General features: G+C 36.9%; 1 long non-coding RNA gene across 1 annotated transcript in view; it reads left to right on the plus strand.

Moving 5' to 3' along the window:
* Nucleotides 1–27,923, plus strand: part of LOC149748023 (uncharacterized) — a 107,507-nt gene that overhangs the window by 38,104 nt on the left and 41,480 nt on the right. Inside the window, exon 2 of the long non-coding RNA XR_016394964.1 lies at nucleotides 7,939–8,193. This is a non-coding gene — a long non-coding RNA (uncharacterized LOC149748023). The remainder of the gene's footprint in view (nucleotides 1–7,938; nucleotides 8,194–27,923) is intronic.

The raw sequence follows: 27,923 nt of genomic DNA on the forward strand, positions 1-27,923 counted from the left end.
ATAGCAATTTCTTACATTTATATAAAGTCAACACTTCTAGCTGGCTTTAAAGGAGAAAACAATTTAGACATTGAAAAAATTGGATTTCAGTAAATCCTAAGTGTGAAAGGAAACAACTTTGTTTTATCTTAGTTTTTGTCTACATGGGTTAATATTTATAATACTTTGTGTCATGTGTTTCCCATGGAAAGAGATTTACTCAAATACTAATAAATTAGTGTGTCATCCTAATTGAAACTTAATAAGCAAGAGAAGCTCAGTTACCCTGCTCCCATGCTGCATGCCTACCTCTTTCACACTCGGACAGCCAAAGAGTGACATGTCGAAATATCGTTTGAAATGCTTATATTTTTAAACTTAAAATAACACAGAGTAAGACTTTTGGTTTAGGAAGTGATGTGGGAAGCCACTGAAGAATACCTTCCTGGACTATTAGAAGTCTCTTTTTTCCTGCATAATTATAATTTCCTATGGAAAGTTTAAATATTTTAGCCTGTATCCTATTATAGAAAACTTACTTATTTAAAAAATAGAATATTATTTAGCCTTTAAAAAGAAGAAGATCTTCTTATATGCTATGACATGGATGAACCTTGAGGACATTATGCTAAGTGAAATAAGACCCTCACGAAAAATCAGTACTGCGTGATTCCACTTATATGAGGGATCTAAGTAGTCAAACTCATGGAAACAGAAAGTAGAACGGTGGTTGCTAGGCATTGGGGGGAGGGTGAAAACAGTTGTTCAATAGTATAGAGTTTCCGTTTTGCGAGATGAAAAAGTTCGAGAGATCCTGTGCATGTAGTTAACACTACTGTACTGTATACTTGAAAATGGCTAAGATGGTAAATTTTATGTCAATGTGTTGTTTTACTATGATTTTAAAAAAGCAACAAAACAACAAGAGGTATTCATTCTACCATGCAGATTCACATTAAATTTCAAGATACAGCTATTTAAATCCTTGTAACGTAGTATGGACATATCTTTGAGACTGTCTGGGCACATACATTTTAAATTTAAGTCAGGTAAAATAATTGAAGATACGATTTGTAGGATTGTATATGATATGAACCTTTGTCTGCTTTAATTAATGTTTTCATTTTACAGTTGAGTATTTTACTACTCGTAGATGTTGTTCCTCCATAGATGTGTTGTTTCATGTAGGCAGGAAACCATTTCCTTCCCCTGAAGTCACACTTCATTGTTGCTCTGTTTACTTCATACACAAGAAAGGCTCATCCTGCCTGCTTTGCATTGCTGCTGAATGGGTGGGAAAAACCTGGAGTGAGGAACTATAATGACCCTCGGAGTCTGAGAAGCTCTGGGTCTATTCCTGAGCAATGGTTCTTACTGCGTGATTTTGGTCAGAGCAAGGAGAAACTTGGGTGGATAGATGGTGATGAGAGCATCCCAACACAGAGGCCATATTTTTGTTTGTTTGTTTCAATTAGGGCACTGGGCTAGTTACAACCAGAGTTGTAGTTGTGATTGTATTTGCCTGGGTTGTGGGATTTCCTAGCTTCTGGTAGCATCCCTGGGGTACATAGGGGCAATGACCTGCTTCCAGAGTTATTAGTCAGCCATTTACAAAACTTTAATTTTTACCCAGACTCTCTGGATCACCTCAGATGTATTAATAGTACTAAAGCTGATAGGAAACTCACTTTCCATTTACTGACGTGTCCGCTAAGCAGATCATAGGAATTTTCGCAGGAGTCAGTAAGGGCTGGTGTTCTCTCTGCTTCTCTTCTTCCTCGGGTAGTCACCTTAGCACCATTTCACTTATCACCTTTTAACATACTATATAATTTACTTATTTATTATGTTTTTATCTGTGTTCCCTCCACCCCCCATAAGAATGTAAACTCCAGGAAGACAGAGATCGTTTTGTCTCCTTTGTTCACTGATGTATCACGAACATCTAGAACAGTGCCTGGTCTGAATAGATATTCCCTAAATATTTTTGGAATGAGATGGTCTCAAATTTAAACCTCAAAAGACTGAAACAATGTATCCTCTCCTTTGATTACCATCCACACACCAATGACTTTCACATCTCTACCTCTTGTCAGAACTCCAGCTCCATCTTTAGGCTCTTGTAACCAATTACAGGGATGTTTTTAGAAATGCCCAACAACTGGCTAATACCTTGTGATTCAAATGTAGAGTTGTATACTTCTTAACAGCAAGGCCATGCTATCACATAGACGTGGGTTTGAAGCCTAGTGGTTCTGTAACTGTGGATAGGCTGTTTAAATTCTCTGAAACTCAGTTTCTTCATCTGTAAAAGCAGTACAGTAATATTTACTTATTGGGGTGTCATGAAGTTTAAATGATTTTGTTTTGTACATAGTAAGCTCTCAATTAGTAGTAGCTGCAATGAAAAGGAATAATTATTCTGGTAGTTAGAATTCCTTTATCACAACACTACTGAAAGTAGCGCTTCACTTTCCAACATTTTAGTATGACCAGTGTTACCCTCTGGAAAATCAGTACAGCATTCACTTTTCTCATGATATTTCCCACTAGCAGTAACAGGTAGGAATTGTCCGGAATAAAAGTTACTCTTTATATGAATCAAGTTTCAGTTGGTCATTTCTTGCAAGCCATTAAGTGAATCACTTGCGAAAATCCCACTAACTATAACGATTTCCACTGGAAGAGATGGTAAAGGTAGAGTGTTTTTTTGTTTTTGTTTCTTCTACCATTGTACATTTCAGGCAAATTCTTAAATGCATTCAAGTTCCTTGAGTAGAATTCGTAGTAAATAACCAATTTCCTGCCAGATTGTTTCGATCATTTTAAATCTCCCTAATTTGTTCTCAGAGTCAGTTCTAAAGGTTTTTACCTTTACATGTGGGACCAGAGTATGAACACTCTGAGTGCTTTGTGAGCTGATACGGAGATTCTAGGCTACAAGTCGCTGACCAGCATTCATCTGTCTTTTAAGGAACTAGTAAGAACTCAAGTAAGAACTCTGGTAAGAACTAGTCAGAGTGTTTGCAGAGTGACTGACTTCCCTGGTCATGTCAGTAGCTGCTACGTGATTTTGGGCAAGTCATTTCTCCTTTTTGAATTCTATGATATTTAATGTCCTTTTAAGGTCAAAAATGCTATCCTGCAGAGGTAGTGTTTGCTGCCCTTTGAAAACCTCATACTTTCACAAGGATAATCATTAATATGCAGTGACTTTGATCCTAAACAGTCTGATGAAAGACATAATTTGATAAGCTCTTATTTACACATAAGATAAAAGGGTAAATGGTATGTATTAAACTACAGTGACATTTAGTAAACTCCCCAAGTTAAGGAGGAGATAGCCTGGGAACCATTTAATAAAAGTTGAGAAAAATTAGGTCATGTGATGTCATTTTCTCCAAATTGTCCCCTTTAGCAGAATCTGATGTATTATGATCCTGGCTTCACTTTGTGCTTTCTCAGTTGTCCACTGGTTCAGGTCCATTCTGTTAATTAGGTATAACAGGCATGTGACTTAGGGCCTGAGAGCTTTTTTAAGGCCCTTTGAAAATATTTGAGTCCTAAAAACAAATGATATGCTCCAAAATCTGAAAAAGGAGACCATAAAACCAACATTGATAAATGTTTAAATGTCTTCAGAACATAATATTAAGTCAACTTCATTAATTGTTGAAATTAGTATTCACAAAATTTTCATGTTTGGAAATGATCTGTAGCTTAGATTTCCCTTTTTGTAAGAATTCCTGAATATACAAGTTGCTTATAATAAAAATATAACAAATCGTAAATTCACTGAGATGCCTAGCCAAAGAATTTCAGAAGCAAAACTATAAAAATCCTTTCATGATTTTGTACTAACAAAAAATCATATTTATGTGTGCTTTAGTGTATTTTAACATATTGTATATTAAGTATAGTAATAATAATAACATTTATTGAATGTTCATTATGTGCCAGATGCTATTCTAAGCTCTTGCAATTATGTTTGCGACATGGATTTTTTTCTTTCTCTCCCTCTACTGCATATCTAAACAGTCTCCAGTTCACCATTTTACCTGCATTTTTCCTTAAATTCATCCAATGATTTTTCTCTCCACTGACACCTGCCCTGTCCCCCCAATCCAGAATCCCACTGTCTCTTTACTGAACTACTGCAAAAGTCTCCTTGCATCCCCACCTGTCCCCAAAGTTCAGTCTCCAGTGAAAGCCTATTTAAAACTGTTGCGTCTCCTATTACTACAACGAAAGAGTATAAAATCCTGAACATAACCTACAAATCTCAACAATTGTGTAACCAGCCTTGTCTCAGGGGCCCCCTGTCTATGCTCAGTCCAGAGGTATTGAACGTGTCACGTAGTCCTCTGCCCCGGGGACCAGGAGAGATGGCATGAGTCTTACTCAGGAGGTGTTGGGGGTAGGGTAGGACCTACATAAAACCAAGGTTACTATCAAGGAGGGATTGAGAATTGGAGAGGGAAAGGAAGAAAGACACATTTATTGAGACATGCTGCTGCATGCAAGTCCTGGCTAGGTGCTTTACACGCACAGTCTCACTTGATAATACTCAGAATAGCCTGTGAGGTTGACGTGATGACGAGTGCACAGATGAAGACTTTGACGCTAGGAGAGGCCGAGTTGCCAGGACAGCAGAGCTTGTGAACCGCACAGTTGGGATTTGGAACTTGACTCCAAAGCTAATGTTTTTTCCACCCACTACACCACCTGCCTTGCTGTTGGATCAGCTTTATAACCCCAGTTGCTTCAAGACACTGAATATCCATCCAATAAATGTTGGGTGAATCGAATGCCAGGGTAAATCGTCTCTAGCCTAAGGACTTCTTTGAAGCACACTGCCCCGCTTTGTCCTGGAAGCTGAGATGGTTCTGTGTAGGCTAAATGACCTTTCCCACATAGATCTACATTCACAACTGCATTCTAGACATCTGAGACCATGTCAGTAGTTTACCACCGCAGATCAATCTGACTTTCATATTTCTACATACACAAATTCTTTCAGCATGACTCCTGTGAAGCACTGTGTTCTCAAAAGTAAAATCCAGCAATTCCCTGAGCACAGTGGCACAGTATTTTCGTGACTTTTAAAAGTACCTGCGGGCTTCCCTGGTGGCGCAGTGGTTGAGAGTCCGCCTACCGATGCAGGGGACACAGGTTCATGCCCCGGTCCGGGAAGATCCCACATGCTGCGGAGCGGCTGGGCCCGTGAGCCATGGCCGCTGAGCCTGTGTGTCCGGAGCCTGTGCTCCGCAGCGGGAGAGGCCACAACAGTGAGAGGTCCGCGTACTGCAAAAAAAAAAAAAAAAAAAAAAGTACCTGGGTACATTGTTTGGTTTTTATTAGCACGTACATATAAATATTTTAAAAGGTTCACTCAAGCGAGGCAGGCAACCACTTGGAGGCTTGTCTGGCAGCTGCGTACCACCAGCCGGCAGATATCTCGTGCCAGGAGCTCCTTCTCCTGGCGAAGGGGCACGTGAACCCCCAGATGATCACCACATGTGAGAGGTGGAATGTCAGCCTCCATCGGAGCTCCTCAGAAGCTCATCCATAATTCTAGTTTTCTTTGTTGCTTTCCCTACGCTGGGTTTAAAAAAATCTGTTTAAAGATGTCACAAATACTTACGATATTTTTAGATCAACTCTGAGTAAAATAGAAACCAGCGATGGCTTCAAACTGTCTTGCAATTGTTTCCTGAATCCTTTTTCTAAAAAAAAATTTTTGGCCACACAGAGAGGCATGTGGGATCTTAGTTCCCCAACCAGGGATTGAACCTGTGCCCTCGGCAATGAAAGCACAGAGTCCTAACCACTGGACTGCCAGGGAATTCCCTGTTTCCTGAATCCTTTAAGCCAACAACTAAGAATATTTATTTGAGAAGCTACTGCTTTTTAATCTCCCTATCGAAAGTTTTCAGTACCTTTGATCATATTTCCTTTCCAATAAGTCAAACTTCAGCAAATATCTTATATCTGATTAAATGTGGGAAGACAGGGGTGTGGGGCTGCTCAGGATAAGCACATAGGTGCTGTGGAGGAAGGCCCCAACTGATCTGCACTTTGCTTTTATTCCTGAACCCTACCTCTCCCCGCCAAGTCAGGTACTGAAAGAACTTCTAGCTCCCTACAGATGATGGCCAAAAACTGGGCGCCTCTGGGATGGGCAAGAATAATTAAGTGGAGGTGGAAGCTCTGTTGCGTAAGTCAGATGACCTTCATGTGCCCAATACTAAAGTGTGTGACATTCCCTGGGTGAGTGCCTGTTGTAGAGGGGAGTCAGGAATTCAGACCTGGGTGGAGTCTGTTCCTGCAGTTTTCTAGTGTGTGACCTTGACCAAGTTTTCTAACCTCCTCAGTCTTAGGATTTCCATCCGTCATTAGAGAGCCTAATTCTTTCCGTACTATTGCTGTAGAGAATAAAGCGTGCGTATTAGTTTTTTAGGGCTGCCATAAAAAGTACCACAAACTACGGGGCTTAAAACAGCAGAAATGTATTCTCTCAAGTTCTGGAGACTAGAAATCCAAAATCAAGGTGCTGGCAGGGCCATACTCCCTGTGAACACTTTAGGAAAGAATCTTTCCTTGCCTCTTCTAGCTTCTGGTGGTTACCAGTAATCCTTGGCATTCCTTTGATTACGTAACATAAATCTCTGCCTCTGTCTTCACGTGGACTTCTTCCCTTTGCATCTGTGTGTCTCAAATCTTTCTCTCCTTATAAGGACACTGGTCATTGGATTTTGAGCCCAGTAATCCAGTATGACCTCATATTAACTTGAATATATCTGTAAAGGCCCTATTTCCAATTAAAGTCATGATCACACGGTCTGGGGGCAGTGGAAGGACTTCAACATAGTTTTTGGGGGACACAGTCTAACCCACAGCAGTATGTAAAATATTTAGTACTCTGACTATGTATATGCACATTTAATGGCGCATTACATTTTCAATTTTAAATGTGTGAAAAACACAGTTTGCTATTGGAAAGTTTTGGTCCTGTAGAAACCATTTTTGTGAGCTTTAGTTTATTCACATTTTTCTTATATTCCCTGGTTTTGTAGAGTCGTAGATTCCTACTCTTGAGACTCTAAAGATCACTTAGTACGGTTACTCCATTCAGCTGGTTTTGAAACGTTTTCTAGAGCATCTCTGTCATGTTATTGTCTAGCCCCTGCTGATACGGCTCTAGGACAGGAATCTCAGGACCATGCAAGGATTCTGATTATCAGTAAGTTCTTCCACATCTGAAGTCCACATCTATATCCTTTAAATTTAGTCACCAGTCCTCTACGAGCAAGTCAAATTCCTCTTCCCTATCTTAGCCTTTCACATAGTCCAAGTCAGGGATCAGATACACCTGATCCCTTATTGTTTTCTACTAATCAACCCAGTGTCTTTGTCTGGGCTTCTCTGATATGATTACCAGCTTCCTCTACATTTTGGTTACGTTCTTACTAATACCCTTCAATTTGTTTATGACAAAGAGAATTATTTTCCTTGTGAGGACAAATAGTGGAGTGGAATCCCTTGCAGGTTTTAGCTCTGAAGCACGGTGATGAAATGGGTGCTGGGTCTAAAACCAAAGGGGGGTAGATCCAAAGCTGAGCCCCTGGGCTGACCAGTGGGCTAGGGAAGGAGACCAGGGGCTTCCCAGTGATTCTAGCAGTTTGTGGTTTGACTTGATTCTCAAATAACACAAACAAATGATACGTACGTACTTTATATAAGTAAATACTCATAGTTGTGAGCATTTTAACTCCTTGGTTAAAGCAAAATGCATTTAGACACGTAGGAACTACATTTCCTCAAATGTTAAATAATAGTACAGCAGAACCTATGTTTTCTCTCTGAATTTCTTATCTGTGCATTTTTTTTTGTTTGCTAATATTGCCTCATAAGAAATAATCTTTCTGATTGTTGTTATTTATTTATTTATCTTTGCAGTACGCGGGCCTCTCACAGCTGCGGCCTCTCCCGTCGCGGAGCACAGGCTCCGAACGCGCAGGCTCAGCGGCCATGGCTCACGGGCCCAGCTGCTCCGCGGCATGCGGGATCTTCCCGGACCGGGGCACGAACCCGTGTCTCCTGCATCGGCAGGTGGACTCCCAACCACTGCGCCACCAGGGAAGCCCTGTTGTTATTTTTTATCCACTTATTTGCAAGTTTCTATCAATGTCCAACAAATAGATGCATGAACTCGTAAGTATCTTTTTCATCTGTTTTGTTATCACAGCATACTTAACGAATGCTTACGGTGTGCAGAGCACTGTGAAATTCATAATCAGGATACAGGGCATGTGTGTAATCAGGATTTTAACACACACACATACAAACATAAAATACAGTCTACAAGGATATAGTGCATAAAAAAAACTAGGACTGCTTATACCTGTCCTACTTAAATATCTTGGCTAATTTGAACATCAAATGATATAATGTGTGAAAACAAAATTAGGGAGTGATAGTAGACACGTACTGAGAATCACTGTGTGCCAGCCTCTGTTCCACAAACTCCACGTGTTCACTCGTTTAATCTTCACAACCACTTTATGTGGTTCATACTTACATTTTCACCAGTTTACAGAGGAGAAAACTGAAGTACAGGATGGCTAAGTGACTAACTCAGAGTCACATGACTATGGAGGAGCTAGGATTCAAATGCTGGCAGTCGACCTCAGGAATCTATTCTCGTAACCACTATGCTAAATTGCTATTTTAACACATGCATGAACATGTAAAGTGGCTTACAAAATGTGTTACAAAATGATGTGTGTTGCATGGAAATGGAATGATTGGAAACAGGCAAGGTTTAGCTACTTTTTGGAGTTTACATTTACTTGATTATTTTACTCTAAAATCAGTGAATTAGATATTGGACAGCCATATTAGGATAGGTATAAAAATTAGTTTAGTTACTAGGAAATCTTTATTATATCCCAGGAGTTCTGTGCAATATTAAGGAAGTCTTTGTACTTGGCTTGAGCTGTAAAAAATATTATCCTTTTTTTTGTGCCCTCTTGGAAGAAAGATAAAGAAGCACCTTTTTTTTATAACAGAAATTATATTTTACTAGTCTGAAAGATTGGTTTTATTCCTTGATTGTTAAAGGGTTTACTTCCCCAATAAAACAAAATATCCATAGTTTGCCTTAAATCCCCTTCTCATTTCTGACAATCCAATATGGACAGTCAGGTGACACGTCTACTGTGAATGACTATGAATTTCTAACTTCTGCTTTGTACCAATTTGAAAAGGAAAACTATTGATAAAACTGGGCATCTCCCAAATTCTTCCAGTGTTTACTTACCTGAACTTGCTCTTTCAGGTCACCAATACTTTGGTGACATTGATAGATGAAGTAGCAGGTGAGTCCCAGGGATGGATATCTTGTTCCAAATCTAATTGATTGTGGCACAAAAGCCTTTTATGTTTCTGTCCCATGACCAAGGAAGAGGTAAGGAGATTATACCCTCAGCTCTCACAACATGTGGGAAATCAGTGTTTGAGGAACCGTCCATAGGGGAGGTGGCTAGAGAGATAGGGTTTGAAAGTAGGATTGTTTATTTCTCCCTTTTAACTTCTGTGGTTTTTTTTGACAGCTTTATTGTAATTCACATAACATGCAATTCACCCATTTAAGTGTACGATTTAAAGTCTATGTAAATGATATATATGTGCAACCACCACTGCAGTCAACTTTAGAACAGTTTTTATCACCTCAGAAAGAAATCTGATACTTTTGAGCTATCAACCTTCATCTCCCCCAGCCCTAAGCAACCACTAAGCTACTTTCTGTCTCAATATATTTGACTACTCTGCACATTTCATATTAATGGTCTTTTGTGACTGTCTTCTTTTACGTAGCATAATGTTTCCAAGGCTCATCCACGTTGTAGCATATGTCAGTACTTTATTTCTTTTTGTGGCCGAATAATGTTCTGTTGTATGGATAGACACAGTGTTTATTCATTCATCAGCTGATAGACATTTGGGTTGTTTCCACCTGTTGAATACTTATGACTAATGCTGGTAACATTGCTGTACAAGTTTTTGTGTGGACATATGGTTTGCATTTGGGTATACACCTAGGACTGGAATTGCTGGATCATATAATAACTCTATGTTTTTAATTGTTTGAGGAATTATCAGACTGTTTTCCAAAATGGCTACACCATTTTACATTCCCACTAGCATTGTATGAGGGTTCCAATTTCTCCACATCCTCCCAACACTTGTTATTTTCTGAATTTTCGATTATAGCCATCCTAGAGGATGTGAAGTGGTATCTCACTGTGTTTTGTTTTGTTTTTTTTTTCGGTACGCGAGCCTCTCACTGTTGTGGCCTCTCCCGTTGCGGAGCACAGGCTCCAGACGCGCAGGCTCAGCGGCCATGGCTCACGGGCCCAGCCGCTCCGTGGCATATGGGACCTTCCCGGACCGGGGCACGAACCCATGTCCCATGCATCAGTAGGCGGACTCTCAACCACTGAGCCATCAGGGAAGCCCCTCTCACTGTGATTTTGATTTGCATTTCCCTCATGACTAATTACGACGAACGTCTTTTCAGTTGCTTACCTGGTCATTTGCATATTTCTTTGGAAAAATGTTTATTCAGATCTTTTCCCCATTCTTAAATTGGGTAAAAATCCAATGTTACTATTTTATTATTAGTCTTTTATTACTGAGTTGAAGAGTTTTTCATATATTCTAGGTGCAAACCCTTTATCAGATATATACTTGCAGATACTTTCTCCCTTTCTGTGGGTGTCTTTTCACTTTCTCTAGAATGTCTCTTGAAGCACAGCAGTTCTCAATTTTGATGAAGTTCCACTATGTGTTTCTGTTGCTCATGCTTTTGGAGTCATACCTAGAAAATCCTTGTCAAATCCGAGGTCATGAAGAATTACCCCTAGATTTTTTTCTAAGAGATTTATCATTTTAGCTCTTAGATTTAGGTTTTTGATCAATTTTGAATTAATTGTTGTATATGGTGTAAGGTAAGGTTTCAACTTCATTCTTTTGCATGTGGATATCAGTTGTCCAAGAACCATTTTTTTTGGAAACAACTCTTCTTTCCCAGTTGAATGATTTGGCACACTTGTGAAAACTTAGTTGACCCATACATACATGGGTTTATTTCTGGACTCTCAATATTATGTGTTTATCTTTATGCCAGTCCCACACTGTTTCGACTAATGTTGCTTTGTAGTAAGTTTGGAAGTCAGAAAGTTCGTCTTCCAAATTTGTTCTTTTGAAAGATTGTTTTGGTTATTTGGAGTCCTTTACAATTCCATACGCAATTCTGTATTTCAGAATCAGCTTGTGAATTTTTTTTTTTTCACACACACACTGTATTTTACTTTTACAAGAGATAAATAGACTGGCACCAAGCATTGTAAATGGATGACCACAACAAAAGCAACAATGATTGCAATTACCAAACACGAAACACACTCATACTATGTTATAATATTGACATTCAGTCCAGTAATCCTCCACTGTAACAGCTCCTTTACTTTGCAGTGAAAATTGATTTGTATATTTTTTGCCTCTGAGTCCTTGTGGGATTTTTTTTTATGCAAACAGAAAGTCACAAAAATTATAATCATCCTCATCAGTTCACTCAGTCCCATGTAATTAATTTTTTTTATCTTGATCTTTTGTTAGCACTTTTATGAGTTCACCAGTTTTCCATTAGAGTTCTGAAAATGCTCATTCATTCAGTTCAGCAATATAGTCAGTTACCAGAAACCTGTACTTGTCAGAGTCATTTCCATGAATTCCTTGAAGATGAAACCCTTTTATAGGAACACATTTGCAAAAGCATCAGAGTGCACCCAGAGCTGTCTGTAAATGACAAAAGACTTAAAAATGACCACGGTTAAAGATTTGATGAAAGTTCATAATAATGCAATTGACAAGGAAATTTAGTTATTTCTGAGATATACATTTTAAGGTAATAACTAGAATTATGACTTATAACATTATACCAGACATGTAAGATTTTTAGAAATTTAATGTCTGAAACATTTATATTAACATATTTCCATACAAATAACCCAAAGAAAGTTTAGTATTAGTTGTTTTGTTTGTTTGTTTGTTTATACTGCAGGTTCTTATTAATCAATTTTATACACATCAGTGTATACATGATGTGTATACACATCTTTTTGCTAAAGAACATTAATTAGATAGGAAATTAGTGCAATGCAATACATGCCATAGAGAAAGGGCACATGATTATGAGCATGGGGTCTAGAATTAGATTCCTGAGATTCAAATACATCCTTTGTTCCTTCAGAGCTATGTGTCCATAGGCAAGTTATTTAATAAGTCTGGGATTTAGTTTCCTCATCTACAAAACAGGAATAACACTAGTAGCCATTTCATGGTTTATTATTAGGATTGTCAGTTTATCCTTATAAAACACTCAGAATAGTAACTGACACATAGTAAGTGCTCAATGAATGTTAGTGATAACGATTATTATCAATAAAGAATGCTATTATTTCTTCTTCCACTTATGACTGGTAAACCCCACTAATTCTTGGATATCCCATTATCCCCTCCATGAAGTCTCCTCTGATGACCATTTTCTCTTCTTTGGAACTTTCATATTAAAATTCCACCACTTTTCAAGAATATGCTTATGTATTTTTCTTCTCTGCTCACTTTTGAACTCTCAGATATCAGAACTTATTTAATTTGGGAAGAATGCACAGCATACTACCCAGTATATTAGACACCTGTGATTAGTTAGTAAATAAAAATTGAGGGCATGCCATGATATAACATGGTTTTTGCTCTATTTATTATCTACTCTTGGTTCTAAGTGTGCTACCAAGATGCAGTTCATTGCCAGAATCTATTATTGGCAAGACTGAGGCAACTGAATTGCCCTAAGGAAGATGATCAGAATCCCGGTAAAACTGAAGATGTAGTTTCGAGTTATACTTACTTTAGGCAGAATGGTAGGAGGCCATACAAATTATAAAAATCATAACTGGTTTCTCTGCCTCTGATTTCAGTCCTTTCTAATAATTTCTATTTCTTGTAAATAGACTCTTCTTTCTAAAACACTGCTTTTAACTTTTTTTCCTGCTCCCAAACCTACAATGTTACCTAATGCCTAATAAAAATGATAATACCTAAATTTCTGAGTGGTTATTTGGTGCCAGGTACTGTGCCAAGCACTTCCACGCATTATCTTACATAATAAACACATGCGATATTTATTATAATATTAGCCTATTAGAAAGGAAGTTCAATGAGAATAGAACGCTTGTCTTTTTTAATTTTATTTTATTTTTGGCTGCATTGGGTCTTCGTTGCTGCACGTGGGCTTTTCTCTAGTTGCAGTGAGCAGGGGCTACTCTTTGTTGTGGTGCGTGGGCTTCTCATTGCAGTGGCTTCTCTTGTGGAGCACGGGCTCTAGGCACGTGGGCTTCAGTAGTTGTGGCACGTGGGCTCAGTAGTTGTGGCTTGTGGGCTCTAGAGGGCAGGCTCAGTAGTTGTGGTGCAGGGGCTTGGTTGCTCTGCAGGCATGTGGGATCTTCCCAGACCAGGGATCAAACCCGTGTCCCCTGCATTGGCAGGTGGATTCTTAACCACTGCGCCACCAGGGAAGCCCCAAGAATCCTTGTCTTTTGAAGTGAAAGACTAAACTATTTCTAGATTAATGAATGAGTGAACATGTTGAGCGAATGAGTTAGTTATCATTATTCCTGTTTTATAAATATGGAAAATAAGAAACAGAGACATGCACCCAGAAAGTAAAAGGCAGAACCAGGATTTTGACACATGTAGTCTGTCTACCTCTGGCACAGGATAGATAGCTTAAAGATTAATCTCCGTGCTTTTCAGCCTAGCATTCAAGGAGCAGCAAATTCTGGGCCACCGTAAGTTTGAGACAGGCTGCTTTCCTCCACTGTGCACTGAACTTGCCATGCTCATTTACAGTAGCACGGTGTTGGCCCTCCCTAGATTGTCCTTGTATTTCTATTTGTGTTGTATGTATTGAGCTTGTCCCTCCAAAGAGATCTTAGCTCTTAGAAGGCAGTGTGTCTTACTATTCTCTATCATTTCTCATTGGCCTAATTCAAGTAGTTGAGCTTTATATTTAAGAAACATTAAATATTCATTAGCTCAATGAATATTTATTGAGCACCTAGTATATGTGTTTTTAGACATGGAGATGAAACAATACTCATGAAAGACAATGCCCGTATTTTCAAGAAACTTATATTGGAAGGCATAAATAAGTCATGCCAAATATAACAAGATAAATAAGTAATGAACAAATATAATAAGACATAGTTGGAGATAAGTACAATGGAAAAAAGTAAAACTGAGGAAAGAGGTGATAAGTGATGGGAGATAACAATGTGAGCTTGATAATGATGCTGGGGGGAGGGGGAAGAGTGGTGTGGTGAGGGAAGGCATCTCTGAGAAGATAGAACTTGAGGTAGGTTGGCGGGACCTGAAAGATGGAGGCAGCTGCGAGACATTCTGGGGCACAGTGATCTGGCCAGAAGCAACGGCAGGCGGAAACACGAGAGTAAGCTTGGCATGTCTGAGGAAGAAGAAGGATGGCCCACATGCTTGGAGACCACTGTGATTGGAAGGATAGACATAGGCAGTGGCCAGATTATGTGGTACCTTGTTGGCCAGAGAAAGAAGTTTTGAATTTATTTAAAGTGCAATAGAACCCCTCAGAAGGATGTTCTCAGAGAGAAGTATCTGCTTTGTATTTTAAAAGATCACTCTATTAAAAAAGTAATTAGGTATGGAGCAGCAGGAACTCTCATTCATTGCTGGTGGGAATGCAAAAGAACACAGCCACTTCGGAAGACAGTTTGACAGTTTCTCACAAAACTAAACATACTCTTACCATACTATCTAGCCATCCCATTCCTTGGTATTTTTACCCAAAGGAGTTGGAAGCTTATGTCCATACAAAAACCTGCACACAGATGTTTATAGCAGCTTTATTCATAATTGCCAGAACTTGGAAGCAACCAAGATGTCCTTCAGTAGGTAGGATGGATAAATAAACTGTGGTGACGGTGGTTTATAATTCAGCACCAAAAAGAAATGAGCTATCAAACCATGAAAAGACATGGAGGTGACTTAAATACGTATTGCCAAGTGAAAGAAGTTAATCTGAAAAGGATGCATACTGTATGATTTCAGCCATATGACAATCTGGGATAGGCAAAACTGTGGAGAAGTAAAAAGATCAGTGGTTGCCAGGAGTTAGGAGTGGAGCAAGGGATGAATAGGTGGAGAGGAGAGGATTTGGGGGGCAGTGAGAATACTCTGTGTGATACTAATGGTGGATATGTGTCATTATACATGTGTCCAAACTCAATGACTCTACAACACCAAAAGTGACCCCTAATGTAAACTATGGCCTTTGGGTGATGATGATATGTTAATGTAGGTTCATCACGTACCACTCTAGTGGGGGCGTTGGTAATGGGGGAGGCTATGCATGTGGAGGTAGGAGGTATATGGGGACCTCTGTACCTTCCTCTCAATTTTGCCATGAACCTAAAACTGCTCTAAAACTATAAAGTCTTAAAATTGTAATTGTAGTGGAAGAAGAGGGGAATAATAGAGAATCGTTAGTGATTTCTTTTTGCACTCCAGAAGAGAGCTGGTATTCCAGGGCAGAAGTGATAGAGATGGAGGGGGGAAAATCCAAAAAAATCAAACAGGATGTAATTAAGAGGAAGAGCCAGTAGAATTTACTGATGAATTGTATGTGAAGGATGGTGAAAAGAGAATTATGGATAATCCTTCGGTTTTTGGCACGAGATCTGGGTAGACAGTGGAGCCATTTACTGAGGAGAGGATGCCTTGGGACAGAGGATAAAGAAATTAATAGGTGGATCAAGGTATTAAGGAGACAGATCATAAATATTCATTTAGTTCCTTACATATTCACCACCTTGATGCACAAAGGACTTGAATCCTTACAGTGGGAATACATATTTACAATAATGATAAAGTAGACATAGAAAATAAGGAGGAAGGGAAACATAAGCAGAAGTAGAAAGTCAAGTGCAGGGTAGGAAAGAGATATGCAGTTGATTAGATTATAAATTCTATTAGTCAGTCTCAGATTTGGCTCTGGGGGAAAAGGGAGTCTTGATCAGTTAATTTTCATTATCAGATCAGAGGAAGCATCACCATGCCTCAGGAGAGGTAAACTTTTTCAGGCTTTAAATTTTAAAAGTCTTCACAGTGAAGGTCAGAGAAGGGTGAACTGAAGAATGCAGTGTGAGAATTTTGATTCAGTTTCAGTCAAGAGCCTTCTTTGGAAAGGACTGAACAGACATAAACTGCCTAAGACTAACGCAAAGAAGTCGAAATTTTGAATAGCACCTACACCTGAGGATTGCCTGGTTTTATGGTTTCTAAGCTCAAATTCTCCAAAGGGCTCTCCTGAATGATACCAACAGTCTTCAGTAGAGAGACTCAGCTTCCCGTCTCCTCGTTGGATTTAGCCATTATTTCCCACTGAGGGCTCTGAATCGTCTACACTAACCTGTAGTCCATACTAACTTCCTACTTACTGTGTTGTGGTAAAGGTCTTGGTTTGTTCTATTCAAGTCCAGAATGACTTGGAATCTAAATTTCAAACTACTTCTACTGCTGTTTTTTTTCTTCTTTTGTATTTTATTTCCAAAAAAATAATTCTTCCCATGTATTCTCAGAGACAAGTTCTAAGCAGGTCCATATGCAGTGTCATTTGTTGATAAGAGCATACACTCCTACAGTTCTACGCAGACCAGGTTATCTTGACCCTTGGGCAATGTCTCAAGACACACATGTTTATTTAAACATCTGGCTGAACTGGTAATTAACAAAATTGGGTGGGGGCAGGTCTCTGTTTCTCTGAGATGAATCTATACAACCATTTCATCTGTAATCTTTAGTTAAGGATGGAGTTAATAATAATTTGAACATGACAATATCTCCTTAAAATGTACCAAAGATGTAGAAAGATAACTTTACAGCAAATAAATCTGCTCAAAGTTCTAATGAAATTGCTTCTTTACAACAAAATATTCAATCAAATAGCATAAAGGTTTCAAAGTGTTACCTTTGTTTGCATATGTGCTGAAAATGCTTATACTATAAAGAAATCATGATGGGAGAGCTTTATAATATTCATGGAAATATAAAGTAAGGTTTCATATCACTTAAAATTCCAGATATTAAGTATTTAAAATGGGTGATACAAACATTTTGTATACTTGTCTTGGTCTAACAGAATACTGGGTGGCTTAGCACAAAACATTTATGTCTCAATTAGGAGGCTGAAAAGTCAAAGCTCAAGATGCTGGCAGATTTGGTGTCTGGTAAGGGCCTACTTCCTGGTTCATAGATGGCCATCTTCTGACTGTGTCCTTACATGGCAGAAGGGGTGAGGGAGTATCTTGGGTCTCTTTTAGAGGACACTAATCCCATTCATAAGGACTCTGCCCTCATGACCTAGTCATCTCCCAAAGCTCCCACCTCCAGATACCATCACATTGGGGATTAGATTTCAACATATGAATTTTAGGGGGACACAAGCATTCAGTTTATAGCAATATTATAATATGCAGAATTGTAAAACGAGTACCAAAAAGAATAAAGACTTTAGTTTGCTAAAAAGAGTTAAGTACTTTCAAAGCAAGGTAATTCCATAGAAGCTAGAAGCAGTTTTGTTTTGTTGATTAAGATAATGGGAATAATAAAAATCACAACATACTAATATTATATATTAACACTTATCTTTGATCTCAAAATATATTGGCATATATTGTCTTAATCATCTTTTTTTCCCTGTGATGGCAGTCACATAATCAGTGTTTTAAAATCATAAAATACATAAAGATACTTCTGTGTGCTCATGTATTCAATTACACAAATGTTTATTGGGCACCAATGTGCAAGGCCCTGTTAGAAATGGTAAAGATGATTTACAGTTCAGTTGGGAGATCAAACACAACTAACTCTAATAAATAGCACACTTTAATAAATGCTTTAATGACGGACAATGAAATAGAAAGGAATTAGTTTCTATTATGAAAAAGGTCTTGTCAAGCTGAGAGCATTTTGAGGAAGGCAGTGAGGTTAACTTTTCATAAATGGAGATGAGGAAGTTAGAAATTTACTGGAAATATATTTTAACATATTTCCACTTCTGTTCTTTACCTACTGTTCTTCCTAGTAATTTTCAAATAGTATAAGGCAACATTATTGAACACCACAAAGAAAGGTTTTCTGGTTTGACTTTATATATATATATCTCTCCAGATTTGTTTATCATTACAGTTACTCTCAGTCTAGGCAGTAGGATGAAAAGTCCCCATTCATAAATACACCTGTATTTATCTTCTGGCCTCCTCTCTTCCTCTGTTAAGAAGCATTAGAAAGCTAGCGTTCATTGTCGGGTGTTCAGAGTGCCTTTTCAATGATTACGCTGGGCAAATTAGTTAACTGAATTGAAAAAAATGAGATAGAGAAAGATTTTCCAGGCAAATATGAACCATGTGCTTAAGATTAAACAAAACAACAAAGCTTCATAAGGGACAGAGAGGAACAATAGATCAGGAATCTGTAGAGACCATAAATATAATTATTTGGAAGATAGGTTGGAAGCAAAGACAAAGACAAAAAATAAAGAGAATGTTGCTCATGCAGGAGAGAAAGGAAGGGGATTGGGGATAGTATTGGATGGAAGAAATAATACAAATCAGAAGAATGTGCCTGAACTAATGGTGATATATGCCATGTTTAATTCTATCCACCTGAGATTCAAAAGGAGAGAAATAAAAGGAACGAGATGCTGACGGGTGCCATGCAAAGCATACACTTAGAAGGCTATGGGGTGATTAGGGAGCTCTTGAATAGTCATGAAATTTGTGTATTTTTTGGTCTAATGTTTTGATAGAAAGATATCCTAATAACTATTTAAGGGAATTATCAAAACTAGCAAATAAGAGCAAGGACTTTGTCGCCCAACAGACTTGGGTTGAAATCTTGACTCCATCTGGTATTAGGTATGTGATCTTGGGGGGAGTTACTTAATCTAGGCTTTAGTTTCTTCTTTTTTAAGTGGAACCAAAGACCTATATTGTAGTGATGATAGGAAGATGAAATGAAATAATATGTGCAAACTATTTAACATAATGTTGCCATAGTACCTTCAAGAAGGGAGTATGTTCGGGACATTTTCAGGTCTCTTTCATTTCTCTGACAATATCTATTGTCTTTATATTCATTTCACTGCATATAGAATTTGGAATCAGTCTTGCCGTTTTCCCACTGTTTTAGGAATTCACAGTTGCAGAGAAGGATGAGAGACACCATATTTATTTCCATTGTAGGACACCTGTTTAATCAGTTTGGATTACTTTTGTAATATTTTCTATGTCTCTGCATTCCAAAACTTTGCTGATATGTATGTAAGTATGGGTACTTTTATCGGTGGTCTAATCTAGAACATGTGTGACCTTTCAATCTACACATGGAGTTCTTTATTCAACTCAGAAAATAGTTTATTATATTTTTGATTATTGCTTTGGTTTGAATTTTATTGTGATTTTATGTTCCAACGTACTTTTACTCCTTACAGATATTCTGTGAGCAATGAAGTACACAGTCTGATGTGTGTGTATATGTGTGTGCATGCATGCGTGTGTGTACGTGCATGAAATCAGCCCTGTTAATTATATTAACCTCTATGTTCATGTTTATTTCTGACTATTTGAGGCTTGCTTTTTGAAATTTTAATTAGCTGTTTCTAAATTCAATAATTACTTTCTTCTCTAAAAAACAATTTTCCTACTTTAAGACTTGAATTTCTAAGACAAATGTTGATTTCACTATGGTGTATTGAAAGATAAACTTAATGCTTCCGAATTTTGATCTGTTCAAGAACAACTGTCAATACTAACTATAGTGATTTTGCCCATTTCTCCCTGTATTTAACAATATTTAATGAAACATAATTTAGGGCATACAAATGTATCTCACTTTTCCATGTACATTGTAAATTTACCCTTTATCACGTTAAAATTTCACTCTTCTAAGTTACTTATTTGATTTTTATCTCTTTTTTCTTTCTGTTGTTAATTTATTCTGCATTTGCATAATTTGTATTTGTTCATACTTTTCAGATTTTTATGATACTTTTTTTTAGGTGTGTTTCTTATAAAGAGCTAGTTGGATTTTTGATTCAATTCACAGGTCTTTTTTTTTTTTTTTTTTTTTGCGGTACGCGGGCCTCTCACTGTTGTGGCCTCTCCCGTTGCGGAGCACAGGCTCCGAATGCACAGGCTCAGCGGCCATGGCTCACGGGCCCAGCCGCTCCGTGCATGTGGGATCTTCCCGGACTGGGGCACGAACCCGTGTCCCCTGCATCGGCCGGCGGACTCTCAACCACTGTGCCACCAGGGAAGCCCCACAGGTCTTTTAACATAGACTGATTATCCATTTTATGCTTGCAAATTTTTAATTAATACTCTCATCATGCTTCTCTTTGCTCTCTGTTTTTCTATACTTCCCTCCCTGATGTTCCTTTAAACTTTTTGTTGTAAAAAATAAATTAAAAAAATAAAATTTTTGTCTTTTTTCTGTATGGTCTACTTTCTTTGCTTATACATCCTCCACTTTTTTGGAAAGTAAAATTTTGCAAAGCGGTTTCCTTTAAATTATCCAAAGTTATGTTTAATCTCTGTTCAGCTCATTTTCAACATTGAGTAAAATACTAAAATACTATATTTGAGTGTTCCTGTTTGAGGCATGATATTTAAATTTAATTAACTCTCTCTGATCTTTTCCCTCTACCTCCTTTTTAAGATAAGATAGGATTTTACATGCAAATAATTTTTATAATATTGCAGACTTTTTACATTATACAGTTTTTTCATGAACAGAATTATATTGTTTTTAAAGTCTCAGCTCAGGTATCTCCTCCTCCCACTTCCACCCCTACTTAATAAAGTCTCTGATTTCCCTATCTGGACTCAATCGCTCCTTCTTCTTTGAATCTACTACATGTGTTCTTTCTGGTCTGCTCCCCATAGGTATCATAATTTTTAGTTTAGATGTGTGTCTCCTCAATCAATGGTGAACTTTTTGCTGATCAGAACCATCTCCTCTGTTCTGTATTCACAGGACATAGTATAATGTGTAATGTTTAATAGAAGCTCGGTAATATTTGGTAAACAGATGAAGGTATAAATGAATATGGAATGTCTACATGAAATATATAGCTTTATTTTTGGAACTCTATATGGATTTTGTTATTTTAAAAATAATAAGAAGGGGTTATGAAATAAAGTTTTTAGGTGACCTTTTCTTAGCTTCTAGAAAATCTTCAGTGACTTAGATCCTGTATAACAATGAAATGACTGTCATCTTACTAACAACAGTAAAGAGCTACAGCCTGAAAGGTACAGTCCTTGCTCTTAAAGGGTATTCATTCACTAAATATTCAGTAAGTTCAACATGTAGTAAGTGCCTACACCATGCCAGACACTGATACATAATCTACCCTCTCATAAAGGATTCTGAGATGATATTATAAACCTTGAAGATTGCTGTAAGATTGACCAGTTTTAACATGTTGATCAGTTCATTAAGGTCCAGAGGGTAAACTGGACCTTAATGAACTGATCAATATGTTAAAACTGGTAAAAATATTTAAGTAACTCACACGAATTCTTTAATTCCCTAATCCCCAGCCTTGGGATTTGTCCAGTAAAAAAAGATCATCCACCATTTGGTTGTGAATACATGTTGTCTAAAATCATTTGGTCGTGCATCCTAGGTATAAAACTTATTGGTGGGCACTATGGAGGAGTCCTGTAAATTTAAACCACTTTCAGAAGTTTTATATTGTTGGATACAGATCACATAGCCTACTGTCTAGTTAATACTGATTTTACCTAGTAATTTACATGAATTCTTAGTATATATTTATTCTGATTGAAATTGTCCTTTTTCTCCTAGATGGGAGATGAGGTGTGGATGGAAGGAATTTCAGATGATTCCGATTTGGCTTGAATGTGTTAAGTTCATTTTCTAACTGAGCTCCTAAACAAGTGAGATGATTTCTAAGTAAATCAAGAGTGACACTGTGTCCTTCACTAACCAGTGCTCCGGTTTCAAACACAGTGCAGCTGCTGCTGCCGCCCCCATCCCTGGGTGCAAGCCTCCGTCCCTAAAGTTGTTAGGGTTACTGATACCATCTATAATTCCAGACACACCACTCATTGATAATGGCCTATTTTACTCTTAAAAAAACTAAACTCATTGATTTCTAGGATGTATCTGAGTGAGGTCACAAAGTTTCAAACTTACATTTGTCAAAATTAATAGGAAATTTTTATAAGAACAATCTCATTTCAAGTGTGAAACATGTATCTGATCATTGTAATTCCAAGTATTAAATTGAAATATCAGCAATAATTTATACATGTGTATACACATACACGTGTGTGTATTATATATATATATATATAAAGATAAAAGTAGACTCATTAGCTCACATCTACTTATTACATAACTTATTTGTAATACCTTAGAACACAAAAATGAAACTTTATGATAGAAAAGAAAGAAAAGAAGAAATACAGGGAAAAGCAGTGGACAACGAGTTTTCTCATCCACACCTTCCCAAATCTCCAATTAACTTTAATGGTATCAGTTGACTCCTCTCCCCTCCCCACTCCCCCCCTACCAAATTATAAGGCTTTGAAATTCTACTCTCTTGAAAGAAAGAGGTGATGCCCTTTGCTTACATGCTTCCTTAGCTAGGTGAGATGGATTTCTCTTTCTCTCTTTTGTTCACATACTGAGTCTTGAAAATACAGGGAGACACTAGAGTTTTCACTGTCATTTGCTTGCTTTAAAAATGTTCTAACTTATACTTTCTCATGTCAAGTTTAAACTTTTCTTTTTTATGCTAAAAATATGTGAGAAAGTTTCAAATGACATGACTGACGGTATATTAAATGTGGAAAGCTCCGTTACTTTTCTTCTTCCTAAGAGACTACTGTAGGGGCTATAAGGAAATATCTTGTTGATAGGAAATAGTTAAAACTGTGCTTTAATATGTTCTTAGCAAGAGCAATTCTTTTGTTCTGAACTCAAAGGATAGGGCCCCAGAGGGAGGGGCCAGTTGGTCTGGTTTTGTTCTCTTGAATCTCTAGTGAAGAGTTTAGCTTAAGAAGACTGCGTACATGTTGAATGAACAGTTTTTTCACAGCTTCATTAAGGAATGATGTGGTTGGATGTAGAAAATAAATAAGCAACAAGGATCTATTTGTACAACACAGGGAAATATAGCCATTGTTTTGTAATAACTTTTAATGAAGTATAATCTATAAAAATATTGAATCACTATGCTGTACACACGAAACTAATATAATATTGTAAATCAATTATACTTCAATAAAAAAAGAATGAAGTTGTTCGGCAGGAATGTTAAATAATTTTATAGTGGGTTCCTTACACATTAATGAATTAAGTATGTTTTCCTATAAGAAACTGTTTTAATACCTAGAGATCATATACCGCCCTCTGCATAAAAAGATATCTAAGTTCATAAACTCATATATATAACTTAAGAAACAAGTTTGGAAACTTTAACAAATTACATATACTTTTGCAACTTCTGCTTCCAAACAAAAAGGAGTAACAGGGGCTGGATTTACCCTCCCATGTGAAACAACTAGAAAACAAGATGAAATATGTGAGAAACACCAAACGTCATACAATGTTGGATGATGATCCTTGAGAGATGGGAAACTAATGGTGTGAGTGTGATAAGTGCCGCACTCACCACCTTGAGAGAGTTTTCAGACCATAGTACGGGTAGAGGGACCCCAGGCAGAGCTTGGTGGACTCTCTGAGTAGGAGAGATGGAGCCAGGGTATGAGGGGATCAAAAAAAGCAGGAGTTCAGGGTACAGAGTGCCAGAGGAGAGAGGGCTGCATGGAGGAGAGTTTAGAGATCTGAGTTCCATTCGAATATTCAGTGGAGTACTGTTAGGCACATGTGTGTGAGGGAAATACTTGAGGCTGAGGAAGAACCACTTGAGAGTATCAGAGAAAAGAGTGACTGGTACTCACACAGGGATATGGATGGTACCTACCAGTCAGGCTGGACAACTTCATAATTCATAGGGCATTGGATAGAGAACTCAGAAGGGGTTTTGCCTCATTACTGAGGAATAATTAACCTTAGACTTAATGCTGTTCTGATACCACCTAGCATACCTTAAAAGTAAAACTTGAATGGATCAAACTGTTTCCAAGTAACTTAACCACATCCCAGAATAAATTTTAATACTTAGAGGAAAACAAAAAGATCTAGTGTCTGACATGGTAAAATACATAATGTCTGACACCAATCAAAGATTACCAGCCATGCAAAGAAGCGGAAAAATGCTACCAATAATGAGGAGAAAAATCAACTGGTTAAAAAAATGATGTAGAATTAACAGGTAATGACATTAATATAGCTATTATCATTGTATTCCATAGGTTTCAAAAGTTTAGTAGAGACCAGTAAGATACAAAATTACCCAAATCGAACTCTTAAAGAAGATAATCAAAATTTCTAAGAGGAAAAAATATTCTGGATAGAATTAACTTGAAGATTAGATATTACAGAGGAAAGGTTAGTGAACTTGAAGGTACAGCAATAGAAACTATCCAAAATGAAACACAGGGATAAGCAAGTACAAAATAATTGAATAGAGCATCATTGAGCTATGGGACAGCTTCAAACAGCTTAATATATGTGTAATTAGAGCCTCTGAAGAGGAAAAGGCAGACCAAATATCTGAAGAAATAATGGCTGAAAAGTTTCCAAATTTGATGAAAGCTATAAATGTACAGATCCATAAAAAAAAAAACAAATCCTAAGCACAGAAATATTAAGAAAACTATACTGACACATCAAAATGAAACTGCTCAACACTAACGATAAAGAGAAAATCCTAAAAGCAGACAAAGGGGAATAAAAAGAAATGTTATGTAGAAGATGAAATGAGAAGGATGGCAGAGGAAAAAACATGTTATGCTGAAAGGAAAAATGATAAGGATAACAGCAGATTTCTCTGACAACAAAGCAACTCAGTGGAGCAACTGAAAGAAAGGTGAAATAGACAAATCCACAATTATAAATGAAGGTTTCAGTGTCTTCACTCAACATTTGGTATAGAAAGTCAGCAAGAATATGGAAGACTTGAAAAATGCTATCAACCACTTTGACCTAGTTGACAATTGTAGAACACTCCACCAAAAAACAACAGAGTAAGCATTCTTTTTAAGTGCACAGAGAACTTTTACCAAAATAGACCATATTTGGGGCCACAAAACAAGTCTCAATACATTTAGAAAATTATCTGGAAAATCCCCAAATGTATGGAAATGAAATAACAGACGTCTAAATAATTCATGGGTCAAAGAAAATAAAAAGTGAAATTAGAAATTATTTTGAATGGAATAGAAATGAAAGTAGAACATATCAAAATTAAATGCTACCACTTAAGAAACTAGAAAAAAAGAAGAGCAAATTTAAGCCCGAAGTAAGCAGAAGAAAGAAAATAATGAAGGTCAGAGTGGGATTCCATTGAAACAGGAAACAGAAAAACAGTAGAGAAAAATACATGAAAACAAAACTGGTTCTTTGAGAAAACCAATAAAATTGATAAGTCTCTAGTCCAAGTGATTAAGGAAAAAAGACAGAAGACACAAATGACCTATATAAAGAGCAAGAGAGATAAGATGACTACAGAGTCTACAAATATCAGAAGGATAACTTTATAGGAATAAATTCAGATGAAATGGACAAATTCCTTGTAAGACACAAACTGCCAAAGCTCACTCAAGAAGAAATAAATAACTTGAATAGCCCTATACCCATTAAAGAAATTGAATTTGTAGTTAAAAACTTCTCCACAAAGACAATTCCAGGCCTAGATGCCCTAACTAGTGAATTCTACCAAACATTTAAGGATGAAATAATACAGTTTTAAACAAACTTTTCCAGAAAATTTAAGAGAAGAGAGTACTTCCCTTTTCATTCTATGAGGGTATTGTTATGCTGATTCCAAAACCAGACAGAGACATTACAAGGAAAGAAAATTACACATCATTACCCCTTATGAGAATGGAGGCAAAAATTCTAAGAAATTTTTTTAAACAAATAAAATCTAACAATTTATAAAAAGTATAATGCATTGTCACTAAATAGAGTTTATCCAGGAAATGTAGTGTTGGTTTAACATCTGAAAATCAATCAATGTAATTTATTAGCTAAAAACCATATAATTATCTCAATAGATGCAGAAAAAGCATTTGAAAAAATCCAACATCCATTTCTTATAAAAATTCACTGAAGTAGGTGTAGAAGGGAGTGTCCTCAACTTGCTAAAGGGCATCTAAGAAAAATCTTCAGTTGATATCATAGTGGCGAAAGACTGAATGCTTCCCCCCTAAGATCAGGAACGATACAAACATTTTCACACTTATTTCTTCTATTCAGTTCTGATCTATACGTTCTAGCCAATGCAAAAGGCAAGAAAAGGAAATAAAAGAAAGATAAAGAAGGAGGTAAAAGTGTCTTTATTCACAGATGAATGATTTTCGATGTAGAGTTTGATGGAATCTGCCAAAAGCTTTTAGAATTAATAAATAAGTTTAGTAAGATTGTAGGATACAGAATCAATACGCAAAAATCACTTGTATTTTGATAGAGTTGTAACTAAAAATAAAAATCGAAATTAAGTAAACATGCAATTATTGTAAGTATAAGCTATGAAATACTTAGGCATAAATCTAACAATAATGTGCAAGATCTGTACACTGAAAACTACATACTAATGATGAAAGACAGGAAAAAAGACACAAATGGAGAGATATGCCATGTTAATGGGCCAGAAGACTCACTATTCTTAAGATGTTAGTTCTCCTCAATTTGATCTAGAGATACAATGCAAGCCGATCAAAACTCCAACAGACTATTTTTTTTAAAGAAATTGATAAACTGATTCTAAAATTTATATGAAAATGGAAAGGATCTAAATTTGCTCAAACAGTTTTGAAAAAGAAGAACACAATTGGCGGACTTACGCTACCTGATTTCAAAACTTATAAAGCTACAGTAATCAAGATGGTGTGATACTGGTATCAAGGTAGACACAGATCAGTTGAACAGAATAGAGAGTCCAGAAATATACCCACACATACATGGTCAATTAATTTTCAGTAAAGGTCCAAAGCAAGCTGGTGGAGAAAGGAGAATCTTTTTTAACAAATGGACTTGGAGCAATTGGATATGCATATGCCAAAAAATAGACTTTAACACACACTTGGTACCGAATTAAAGACTCAAAATGGATTATAGTTCTAAACATAAAATGTCAAACTATAAAACCTTTAAAAGAAAACATAGTAAGAAAATTTTGTGACTTTGAATTAGGCAAAGATTTCTTAGATATGACACTTAAAGCAAAAGCTATAAAAGAAAACATTGAGAAATTGAACTTCATCAAAATTAAAAACTCCTGGTCTTTGAAAGGCAGTTAAGAGGATGAATGAAAAGATAATCCATGGACTGGGATAACATATTTACTAAGCATATTTCTGATAAAGGACTTTGATTCAGAATATGTAAAAGAACCCTGAATATTCAATAGTAAAAAGCCAAACACTCCGATTCAAATGGGCAAATGATGTGAACAGATACTTCACCAAAGAAGATAATACAGATGGCAAATAGGGACATGATAAGATGCTTGATATTGTTAGTCATTAGAGAAATGCAAGTTAAAATCACAAGATTACAGTATAGGCTTATTGGAATGGCTAATATTAAAAAGATTGATCATACCAAGTATTGGTCTGGATGTGGTA

This window comes from Delphinapterus leucas, chromosome 11 (assembly GCF_059928025.1).
Source record: "Delphinapterus leucas isolate spDelLeu-1000000601 "Yukka" chromosome 11, BTC_Dleu_Yukka2, whole genome shotgun sequence".
In the NCBI taxonomy this organism is placed as follows: Eukaryota; Metazoa; Chordata; class Mammalia; order Artiodactyla; family Monodontidae; genus Delphinapterus; species Delphinapterus leucas.